The sequence below is a fragment of the Dipteris shenzhenensis genome, chromosome 1 (assembly GCF_047967505.1).
Source record: "Dipteris shenzhenensis isolate YYH24624 ecotype China chromosome 1, Dip_SZ_1.0, whole genome shotgun sequence".
NCBI classification, from domain to species: domain Eukaryota; kingdom Viridiplantae; phylum Streptophyta; class Polypodiopsida; order Gleicheniales; family Dipteridaceae; genus Dipteris; species Dipteris shenzhenensis.
The window spans coordinates 30,283,895-30,296,353 of NC_141596.1; the positions used below are offsets into that span (position 1 = coordinate 30,283,895).

Below are 12,459 nucleotides of genomic sequence, written 5' to 3' on the forward strand. Positions count from 1 at the left end.
GGAACAATTCTTCAAACTTAGCCCATAAGTCATGAGCAGTGGAGTCAAATTCAAAATGATGAATAACTTCATCACCCAACCCCAAACCAATGAGAGAAAGAGCTTTGTCATTCAGATTTTCCCAGTGTGCAATTTTCTTTTCATCTAATTGTGGCTTTTTCTCCTTGTCACGAACAACATGCTACACTCCGTACAAGATGCATCTTTGTTTGCCATTTAGGGAAGTTCTTACCACTTTAACGAAATGGAAGTTGATTTGGAAGACTCCATGGCTGAAAAAGAGTAGAAATGCAAGTGTAACTATGGAAAGATCACCTTGGTAAGTTATTCATGAGCTGGAGAAGGTCTGGAACTTCTTCATGGCAAACAGAAGTAGAAGGATAGAAACTGTAAAATCAACAACAGCTCCAAGAGAATGACAGGCAGAATACGGGCACCAACTTGCAAAAAGGAGGAGCAAATGGTGGCCTGGAGTAGAGGTTAACGATGAAGAGGATGGATAGCCCCACGTTGAGCTGGCTGCATCATGCTTGGGTTGTCAAATCATTGAGCTCAAGAACAAAATCCGTGCACAAAAACAAAATTCATCACTTCTTGCAGGAGTTATAACTTGTCACAAAAAACTCACATTGCAATGATGTAAAAACAAAATTTGTAGTACTCAAGGTCCTCTACAACTTTTCTGAAGACACAAAGCTGTGATTCTGCTTCCAGATCCGGATAGAAGCGTCACATAGTCTACAGGTCACAGAAAGAGCAACAGAAGGGAAGGAGAAGAGAGGTTGAAGATGCAAGACATGGAATGGAAAGGAAAGTAGAAAAGCATGACTAGGCAAACATAAAGAAATGAAAGAATGCTAGAAAGAAATGTACAACCAAAGAAAAGTACTTACATGACCAAGAAAGTATTGAGTCTTGATTTTCTGACATGAGAAAGTACAATGCCTTTATAGGATAGGCACACTCACTATGGGATAAGTCCCATAGTGACACGTGGCACTCTAGGATATAAATTAATATAGTACTACTCTAGAACTCAATAGAAACACACTAAAAGTCACTCAAATTGGCTCCATTTCCTAACAGAAGTGGTAGATCATGGCATGGTGAAGAGAGCCAATGGTCGATGTAGATCACCTTCTCCAAAAGCTCCAAACAATGGTGAGGCTAAGGGAGGGGAAAGTGGAAAGAAAGGAGGAGAACTAAGTGCCTTCCAAGGAGGAGAAGGGAGAGTAGCATCATTGGCCTTCCTCACCTCATCCTCTTGGAAGGGAAAGGGAAAGAGAGAGCAGGGCTAGGAACATGGCTCTAATACCACATGAAAGAACATGTGGCCAGCTATCTCTAGGAAAGGAAAGGAAAGATTGCAAGCATAGTGGAAATGAACTCAAATAGAAGTAGGCAATAGCAATGAACCAAAATACTCACATGTAGATAGCTTGATGTTGACTGATATGAAAAGACTCAAGACAAGTACAACACTATATAGTGTGAGCCTCTAGACTCTAGAAAGTCACAATGCATATGGGATAATCTTCCATATGACATGTGGCATTGTCTAGGACTCACTAGACTATAAAATAAGTCCTAGGGACCTAGGACACACAAGTACACTCACTTTGACTTCATATTCTAACACCTTGCTTCCTTCATTTTAGAAATCTCCCCATCCTAATTCTTCAAATGTGTGGGTGTGTGCGATTCTCCTGTGATCCGGATATTTGTGCCTTTGAGCTTATAGGACTGCCTTAGGAATCTTATCCTCACCCTTGTTGTTTTAGATGTAATGACTATGTGGGAGGTAGGCTTGCCATGTCATCCTCTTAAAATTTTAATTTTGAATAGAGATATGATTTTGGATATTCTCCTTAGCTATGGCAAGACATCGATCTAGTTCTAGGAGTGAGTCTAAGCAAAAAGGCCAAAGCGAGACAAGCTTGAGTGGAGTGGAAGGGGCTTGAGTGAAGAAGTGATAGTTGGAGAGAGAGAGAGAGAGAGAGAGAGAGAGAGAGAGAGAGAGGAAGGAGGGAGGGAGAAGATATAAGTTTATTAAATTCTTCAAAAGGCCAAAGGATCTATGAAAATTCAAAAAACCAAATACATAAAAGCTAAGAGATGAAGCCACTAAAGCAGGCATCCACTCGTTAGGCTGATGTTTGAGACAAAAATAATAGGGAGAGAAGTACACCACAATGTCTCTATAGGAGGGCTCACAGCCTGGCATAACTATCCTCATGAGAGTGATGGGCCATGAGGGATCCTTACAAGGGAACCAGCATTACCACCAAAGGTGTTGGAAGCTTTGTATGCTATCTGGGGGGATGTCTACTGACCAGATGAGGATAGAAGAGATGGTCTCAATTGAGAGCTCTGTTAGTGAATGCAAGTATTGTTGAGAGAAGAAGTTAGTGATAGGATGCAGTTGATGCTCAACTTGGCCAACCTACCTAAGTCCCTCCCTCCTCCTCTGTAGACTTCAAGAGATAGCTCACCGTCTGGGAAGCACTACCATCACTCCCATCATTTGTCTCCTCAAGTCAAAGAGTAAGTAGGAGATATCTATGGTCCTCATGTGTGGATCAACACGAAATGAGTGCATTGCATCATGCTCTTTGGATCCCGATTGCGTCGTGTCTCCTACGGCCTCTATTTACGGTATCCTAAGTGAAGGAATTTCTTATCATCCTTTGGTTTCTCCAATAGGCCGTCTTGGTCTCACAATAAGTTGTATCTATGTCATCCGGCCTCAAGTAAGAAATGTCACCACGCATCGTTGATCGAGATGGCTACAAAAACTGAGAGAGTCCAAATCTGCTCATGAATAGGCAATGGCGACATCCTCAAATCTAATAGGACATGGGGCATCTATATTCAAAGTGCTCTGTTGACTCAATCTATTGCAAGTCACATAAGATATAGATTCATTCCTCATCGGGATGCCCTCTACTCTCGATATGCAATTTGTGAGAGGATACTCAGAATTGCCATGTCAAGATCCTCAAGGCATGTGGGAGATGGGTCTGGGCATAGCTGGGGGATTGAATAAAACCCTTTTCCAAAATCTAAACTGTGTAGAAGCTCAGTTTTACCAAAAGCTCGTGGGGTGCTAGGTAGAACCTATATGTGTCGAGCTATAGGAGATCCTCTTTGATGACTTGCATGGATGAGGCCTCAAGGCTATAAAACGGTGGCAATTTATCCATATGGAGTACTAGGCCTACAAACCATCTGCATGTTCAAGCATACCAATTCCTCTAGCCTCCCTCTGCCACTAGAGAGAGAAGAAAGAAAGAAAAAAGAAAGAAAATTTACTTGCATCTTTGAGAGACCAAAGGTACTATGAGACTAAAAAAACAAGATACAATAAAAGCAAAGAGACACGGCCACTAAAGTGGGCATCCACACCCAAGGCTAATGTTTGAGATGAGAAAATAAATGGGGAGATACACCACACTTGTGGGAGAGTACACAAATGCAAAGGACAAAATGAAGAGAGCTCCCTCTCAATCGGCCATCCAATCAACTAACCACCTGAGTGATGGGACTTGTGTATATTGTTTGTGGGGAAAACTCTTAAGGATAGAAAAGATGATCGTAGCTGCAGATGCCTTTGGATCTGGTAGGGCTGGCAAAGAATGAAACCAATAATAGAGCGTGTTGATGCTCATCTCAATTATTCTTTCTGGGCTCCTCTCTCCTCTCTAATCTCCGAGAAGTAAAAGAAGTCTATGATCTTCCTCTGGATAGGCTTTGATGGGCCCTCCTGGACTCTCATCAACACTCATCTCTATGCCATTGGGTCTTGAGAAGGAAAGTCACCACACATCGTTGATAAAGATGGATCAAGAAATCTTTAAGTGGACCAAATGAGGTCATGAATAAACAATAGTGCCATCCAAGGATCTCATAGTACAAAGGGCATCTGGATGGTCATACGGTACCTCAACACCATGGGACCATCATTGTAGGGCTGTGCAATACCGGCCTCGTATACAATAGATCCATCATTGTATCCTATAGTACTATGAGCATCATTTTGACCAATATCCTCCATGTCGACCACTGGACAATCCTCAATGTTCACTGCAGTACCATCATTGTCCTCAGTACGATCAGTGGTGTCCACTGTAGTACCCCTAGTGACCATTCTCTTATACATGTGTGGACTATTGCAAAGTCCAAAGGGCATCCTTTCATAAACTAGTTCAGCTAGACCCTGTGCATGTGGTTCTAGGTGGATTTCTGATACTACAAGTAGATGTTCTTTGGGATCTTCTTGTTGGCATAGTTCCACCATGTTGACGGCTAAGGAACCCAGGGCTCCCATCCAATCCAAAATGACAGCTTCCTCGTCTTCTTGATCAGCCCGATCCAACAAGTAGGTCAAACTTTCGAATCCTTCCAAGGTTGTCTCCTCATTGATATCTTGGTCACCACCCATGAGCCAATCCCCACAAGCCCAATGCTCCTCTTCGGCTCCGGCTTGTTCTTCAAAATCCTCCTCTCCTAGTTCTATTGGTATGTGCCTTGCCTGTTCTGTGACCATATCTATTTCGAGGGATGTGGATCCCAGGGGCAATTGAACTTCATTAATTGACCAATCCTGAATGGCCTTTGTGGATCACAAACATGGCCTACCAAGAAGTAGAGGGTAAGTCTGTTCATTTTCGGTCATATTGACAAATCGAGGGATCGAGCTCTCCTAGTCATGAGACGACATCCTAATACAACACTAATCTAAGGAGGATGCAACCTAAGTGCAAACATGATGAAGAGAGTGCCCATGACATGTACCTCAAGTCAATTAGGTTCCAAGATAAATTAGCTTGGACTCATAAAGAGAACCTTGAGATAGTGCAAAGTGCTTGATTGATATTACTTCAAATGAACCTCCCTTTTATAGGTAAGGGTACTTACATCCATATGCTTGCTCACATGTGGGATATCTCCTCCATGCCATGTGGCAGCTTGCCCTTTACACATACCTTTGCTCTACATGTGCTCATGGCACCACAACTCTCAACATCTCCCCTTGGTGCCATGATCCTTTGGCTGCTGCAAGGTGGTCAGATGTGAGTTACAAGATCAAATCCTCCCGTGGGTGCTTACATAGCTACTCTCAGGTGGTCAGGTTTGATTTACAAAACATAGGCAAGGTTGGCAAGGTTTTTGTTTCTCAATACATGTTATTCCTGTCATTCTGCTCATGGCTTGATGACGATGGCGTTTGCTTCTTTGCTTGACGTAGCTGGATGCATGATGCTTTGTTCTTACATGTGCCTTGATGCTTTATGTGTGGATGCCATGCTTTTTACTATGGTCATCTCATGCACTTGTGCTTTTGGCATGCTTATGACAATGGTATGTGCATTCATGCTTTGATTTGTCATTTGTTGCAAAGGTCTTACCAATTGATTTCTTTCAATATTGGCAGTGTCTAATTGCATACAATGATTCTGAACTAACAGGTGTGTACAGCTCAAAAAAGTGATCACTTTTTTTTTTTGGAGCGTGTGCAAATTCTTCCTGGATTGGAAGTTACGCTTTATCGAAGTTTTTGTGAAGAAGAGGGGGCCTTGATGATGTGGCGCAGGGATTCACATGCTGAATTCCATACTGTGCTTAGCAAGAGGCTCTGTGTGCTTAGGTGGCACTGTGGTGACCTTTGAACCCAACTTGGTTAAACCCAAGGTTTACACAAACTTTACCATAGTTCAACTAACCCAAGTAGCTGAACCTAACCATAGTTAATTTTGACTACCTTATTTGCCACCTGGCATTTTTGCGTGGCCTAAGGTAAGCCTTGGAGAAAAAAAGAAAGAAGCTTGAAGCTTTCTCTACAACGCGGACGGCGAGATGCGACGACGACGGAGCTTGGAGCGCATTCTTTTTGGAGCATGTGAGGAGTTGGGCATGGATTGTATATGAGCATTATGCTACTTGAGCAGAGATGGTCGAAGGCAGTTGCTTGCTGCACTTGGGAGGCAGATGCATGGCTGTTGCAGGTCGTGCTACTGAGTGGGTCGTTGGCTGCCTTGTGCAGGGAAGTGTTATTGAGATGCGTTGTGGGAGCATAGCAGCCCATGGCTATGGCTACCTGATGGGGAAGCTTGTTTTGCAGAGGTAGCCGCTATCATTGTAGCTGTGAGGCACGCAGAGTCGCTTTGTTGCTTGCAATGAGGCAGCTGTTGATGTCGTAGCATTGCTCTATCCATGAAGGCTGGGTCGCTGGGAACTATGGATGCCGTAGCTGTGGTCGTTAAAGTGGCATTCATGCAGGCTCGTTGAGGTGCTACGAGCCACGGGCGTCGCTACTGGCGAAGCTTCCGTTCAGTCGAGGTAGTGGGCTGGCTTGTGTTGCTTGATGTGGCTGAAGGGCCGATGTTGGTTGCAGAGATGGACCTCGACGAGAGGCTATTTGAGGTGCCTTCGCTACTCAAGGAGCGTGCTATTCGAAGCTTTGTAGTTGGCCTCTCCTTTCGCATAGCCTGAGCTCGTCTCCCATTCCCTCGCAACCCATTGGTGTGCAGTCGCCTCTGTAAGGGAGTTCTCCACCTCAGTTTCTCCATCGCATCGTCAGAGGCCTGCAGGGAAGGTGGCTGTCATCACAGGGGAATAGGCAAGGCCACAGCCAAGCTTTTTGTGGAGGAGGGCGCTATGGTGGTTCTTTCTTTTCACAAAACCGAGGGACTAGATCTCTCTCCAAGATCTCTCTGCAAAGCTCTCTTTCCCTTAACAATGGAAATTTCCTCATCCGAGAAGAAGAAGAAGAAAGGGCACAATGGAAATGAACCCAAGAAATCTCTCTCTCAAAACTAGAACTGATAAACTCTCTAATCTTACATTCTGAAACTAATCTAGGAATGGAAGCAATCCTAGTGAACTACTAATAAGCTAAACTAGGAGAGCTAAACCTATGCTCTGATACCATGACAAATCGAGGGATCAAGCTCTCCTAGTCATGAGACAACATCCTAATACAACACTAATCTAAGGAGGATGCAACCTAAGTGCAAACATGATGAAGAGAGTGCTCATGATATGTACCTCAAGTCAATTAGGTTCCAAGATAGATTAGCTTGGACTCATAAAGAGAATCTTGAGATAGTGCAAAGTGCTTGATTGATATTACTTCAAATGAACCTCCCTTTTATAGGTGAGGGTACTTACATCCATATGCTTGCTCACATGTGGGATATCTCCTCCATGCCATGTGGCAGCTTGCCCTTTACTCATACCTTTGCTCTACATGTGCTCATGGCACCACAACTCTCGACACATATCAAGGACAACAAAATTGGAGAGAAAAGTTACTTTGCCAATCTTCGTGTGAACACCTTTGACTGCACCCATTGGTTTTACTCTACGTTGATCAACCATGCGTACTTGAAAGTGAACATCACTTGTCAACTTCAACCCCAGTTTTTGGAGTGTACCTTTTGGCATAATGTTCACAGCCGCCCCACCATCAAGGAAGATGTCCTTCAGCTCCACTCCATGAATCTCCACGATGAGCTTGGGACTTTGTTCACAAGTGAGGGCAACATAGGTAGAGAAGTGGTCCGGTGTAGACCCATGCTGAGCCAGTAATGTCTCTGGTGTTGGCTCACTTGGAGTAGATCCCTTCTGTCGACGTTTTGGGAGGTAATTAAGAAATGTAATGGTTTGATGCTTGATTTGGGGGGACAATAGACACAGTTTTCATAGAGTGAGATTGGGCTTGAAACTCGCAAAATCTTCAAACAAGGAGTAGTGGTGGACACTAGCATTAGCCTTCTGCAACCTCATCCTCCTAGCCTCTGGCCGAGGGTCGAAGCTTACACAAGGATGCGGATGTACGTCTGAACTGTGAGTCATTGTCTCCTGTGGTTTCTCTTCCATCAATCCTTTCCCTTTTGCCTGGGCAAGACTAGAGGTCTTGTCCCCATAGCCCCTTCTCTATTGAGTGATGTTGGGGACAAAGTGGAAGAACCTACTTGTGCCTCATTATCCCAGTGCTAAACCTCACAGTTCTGGACTTGCGGGATGGAAACTGAGGTGTGCTACCTTCATCTTCAGAACTTGTTTGAAGATCTCTCGTGACACTCTTTACCACCTCCTGATACCTCAAAGGCATAGAGTGATCACCCGAGGATGAGGCCCTTGTAGAGTTCGTGGTTGACATTAATGGCTGTGTGCCCTTCAAGTTTGTTTCTGAATCACTATCAGAAGCAAGCATGGGTGGTCTATTCCTAGGTGTACTGTGTACCTTGGAGGGGGAGAATGACCTTGGTGGGGGAACACTAGTCGAACTGATTGGTGCTGAGGTCTCCGATGTTGACTCTGAGTCATCCTTACATTTGTCACCTTTTGTATGTGACCGTGTCACAACGCCCTCCCCCACCACTACTACATCAACCATATTCACTTGGGATGCGGGTTCCACTCTTCCATTGGGACAATCTTTGGTGTAGTGGTCGTTTGTGTTGCACTGTGTACAAGAGGGTCCCCGAACGGCTGTGTACAATCATCTTGGTAGTGGCCATACTCGCCACATCTGTAATACATGATGGGTTTTCTAAAGTTTGTACCTCTTCCTGCACCTCCACATCCACCTCGATAAGGGGGTCCATAGCCACCTCCTGACATAGGTGGTTGGTACGGTGCATAGTAAGGCTAAGGATAGAAATAAGGGGAACCAATTGAATTGGGCGCAGGAGCTTGGAGCAAAGGGGGAGTCGGAAGCAATGGAGGCGACATGATAGGAGGAGGAGGTGGCTCAGATGCTCGTGCAAGAGGGGGAGCATGAGGTACTCCTGCTAGGCCAAAAGTTATGGGTACCGTTCTATTGACTGCAGCACAACTAGAGGTTCCCCCGAGGTATACTCTGGAAGAAGCTTCCTTAATCCTTTGAGGTACCTACACTCAAAGGCATCATTTCCATGGATCTCACAAAATGTACAAAATGGGGGAGAAGTAGGTACCTTACACTTGGAGGGGCACTCCCAGTAACCATGGTTAGAACCCTTGCATTCTGTGCACCAAAGACCACTTCGAATCTAGGCCTCAAAGGACAACTGTCCATCCACCTTTATTCTATCTTTCAGGGCTTCTTTGATTTCTTCTAACTCCTTGAGTTGCTGCCATGCGAATGATCCCTCCTCTCTTGGGAGTTGGGTGGTCGTAGTCGTTGATGAGGCAAAAATTAGTTGTGACCGTTCCATCTTGACAACTTCTTTTAGGAAGTCTTGAAGTGAGGCATGTTCAGGGATTTTATCAACCAACCTTATAGCAATGGTCTTTCAAAAACCATCTCAAAGATGCTTTCTCCAGGCTTCATGGTGTCAACGAATAACTCTTGGACAATCATGTGTTCGAATTTTTCCAACTTGAAAGTGCGTAAGAATTCTTCCCCTAGGTCTGTCCACATCTGGAAGTGGTTCGGGGAAAATTGGCTATACCATACATCCGCGGCATCCTCCAATGACAAGGGGAAGATGTGAAGGAACACATGCTCCTTCTCCACACCTTTAGCTCTACATGCTGTGAGGAATTTCCTCACATGAGCTTCCGCATCCTCATGGAGGTGGCCTTTGAACTTTTAAGTCTTGACGTGGACCTTCTTGAGTAGCTCGAGAAGTCTAGCTCTGTCTGGAGGACTGAGAATGGCCATGCCCACTGGAGAGGCTGGAGAAGATGCAAGAGTTGGAGGGAGTCCCGATGGGACTGTAATGAGTGTCGGTGTTCCAGAGGAGGAGACCACACCGACAACTCCTCCTGTGGAGGACCACAATGGGGAAGTCACTACTGATGTAGCCATAGAGGAACTGTACCCAGATGGTAGCACATATGCGGAGGGTCTCGGTGTTGCAAAGGGAAAGGGTGAGAACATAGAAGATGTGGGGTTTAAAGAGGATGGGAGAGCATTTGGCAAAGAGAGGGATGGAGTTGAAGTCATGGATGAGTAGGCAATAGGGAAGAAAGGAGGTGGTGGAAAAGGCAACACTAGTGTGGATGGAAAGGGAGATGAAACTATCATGGCAGATAAAGGCACGGCCGGAGCAAAAGTACCCCCTAGTGGGACAGATGTAGAAGATAGATTAGCTAGGAGCCCGGAGCTATGCATAACAGTATTGTAACAAGACCCATGCTAGCCTCATAAGAACCTGTAGCCACAATCTCATACCCTGTCTTTGGATCCTTGATCCGGCATTGATCATCCTGGAATTCCACAAGCATGTGCTGATCATGAGCCATGGATGGAACGAAAACAAGGTTTTTCCACAAGTTGGGAACATACCAAACATCACGGATATAATTTTTCTTTCTTGAATTCAGAAGGATGGGAACATCTCCCACTCATGTGATGTCCTAAGTAGCATCATTGGCACAAGTAACTTGTCTGCCATGAACATGTTTGATTTCTTCAAACCACTCTTTCATGTGAGTCATGTGCTTTGATGCACCACTATCTAGATACCAAGTATCTTTGGCAGCAAATGAAGGATACCCACTCTAGTCTAAATGATTGTCTCAACTTTTCGAGACATATCATGATAGGCTATCTTCCTTCTTGGAGTTCCATTTTTTGTAACCCTTTAAGGATCCTTGAAACTTCACAAGATTCTTGATTGAAAAGTCACATACTTATATAGCTTCCGATTAAGGCTACACTAATATCAACATCAATGCATAAGAGTTAAAAGGTAATGCTTGCCTTCCCATTGTAGTAAATATACGTATATGAATGGTTACGATCGTCCCATTTATAACCAAAATTATGATGGGAATTTCTCTATGGTTAATGAAAAACGTTCTTTCTTTAATGAAGATGAGTTAGCTTGGTTGCTTTACACGCAACTTATGTGACTACAAAGCCAACCAAAAAATTTCCTGTAGTCAACCCCTTCCATGCAGGGACCAAAGAGACACACTTTTTTTTGGTGAAATCTTTGATTGATTATATTATATGAGCAGCAACCTCAAAATAAGGTGCTACAATTACATCAACTGAAAATTTCAATATGTGCCAAAGAGTCACACACACACACACACACACACATAAAATTCCATAGTTCCAAATAGTTTGCAAACTATCTTGATGCTTTCATTACTTCATAACTTCTTTTCAACTTTGTTGTAGGGAAGCCAGGTGTACACAGAGAATTTCATATCAGGAACTTAGAATTACAGCACACATTTTGCATGAATCTGGAGTTCTGACAGCTGGGTTATGAATGCAGATGACTACAGAGATAGCAATTGAGGACGTACGACGGGAAGTAAAGATATTACGAGCATTATCAGGGCATGCAAACCTAGTGCAGCTTCACGACGTTTATGAGGACGTTGAAAATGTTTATATCGTTATGGAGTAAGAAGTTCTTGTCCTTCTTCATGTGTAATCTATTGCATTTCAATGATCCTCGTTTGCATCTTGGCATGGGAAGTCCGAAGCTGATATTATATGTTCTAAAAATGTTGGCGGAAATACATTTGCATTCACTTATTGAGCTTATATATGAATCTACAGTAAGTAGCTAGGAATCCTTGATGCTTTGGTACAATGATCTTGTAGATGTCTTAAGTCTTCCAAGTTTCCATAAGCTTATGTTTCACTTTAAAGGGATAAAACCTACATGTACTTTTTAAACCATAGAGAAATCTTGATTCACGGTTCAGAAAAAGAATGCTTGCTGGTTTATATTGAAAAGACATGTCTATCCAATGCCTTAAAATCATGAGATACGTTTAGAGACACAATTTCCCGCACATCGTAACATACTTGTTTCAAAGGAACTTAACCTTCGATGTCTTAAGTCTTCCAAGTTTCCATAAACCACAGGAAATAAGCCTACATTTATTTTTAAACCATAGAGGACTCTTGATTCATGGTTCTGAAAAGAACACTTGCTGGTTTATTTCGAAAAGACAAGTCTATTGAGCTTTAAAATCATGAGATATGTTTAGAGACAATTTCCTGCACATCATAAAATATTTTGTTTTATAGGAACTAATTCTTGCCACCATATAATACCAGTAGATCACCAAGAGAAGCTTTGCCATGGTTTCCTCTACAGATGTGGCATTGGATGCACAATCTCCAACTCCATCTTATTATCCATCCAGCACCTGTAACGGAGGACGATGGCGTACAGTAATGCTTTCCAGGATGTGAGAGCAATGTAAATTTCCTCTTCCCATACAATGAATCTACTGAGAATCCCACATATTGTCTCCCTGTTAGGTAGATAAGCAGGGTTTGCTCAGATATGTGACTTGCTTATCGAAGTGTGACAGATGGTCAGCTATAATGACTATTGCTCTGCTCTAAGGTCCCATGCTGAATATTTATAAGAAATGTTACCCCCGCCCCCCGAAGCAACCACGTGTAATTGTTTGTCCTTTGTCCCTTTTTTTAAAACTATGATTGCCAGAAACCCTTTCACTAAGTGCAGAAAACATCTTGATTGTGTCCCA

At 43.5% G+C, this 12,459-nt stretch overlaps 1 pseudogene across 1 annotated transcript in view; it reads left to right on the forward strand.

The window, feature by feature from the left end:
* Positions 1-12,459, forward strand: part of LOC147905680 (CDPK-related protein kinase-like) — an 83,151-nt pseudogene that overhangs the window by 13,618 nt on the left and 57,074 nt on the right. The window contains exon 2 of the transcript XR_015540903.1: positions 11,223-11,353. The product of XR_015540903.1 is annotated as a CDPK-related protein kinase-like (transcript). The remainder of the gene's footprint in view (positions 1-11,222; positions 11,354-12,459) is intronic.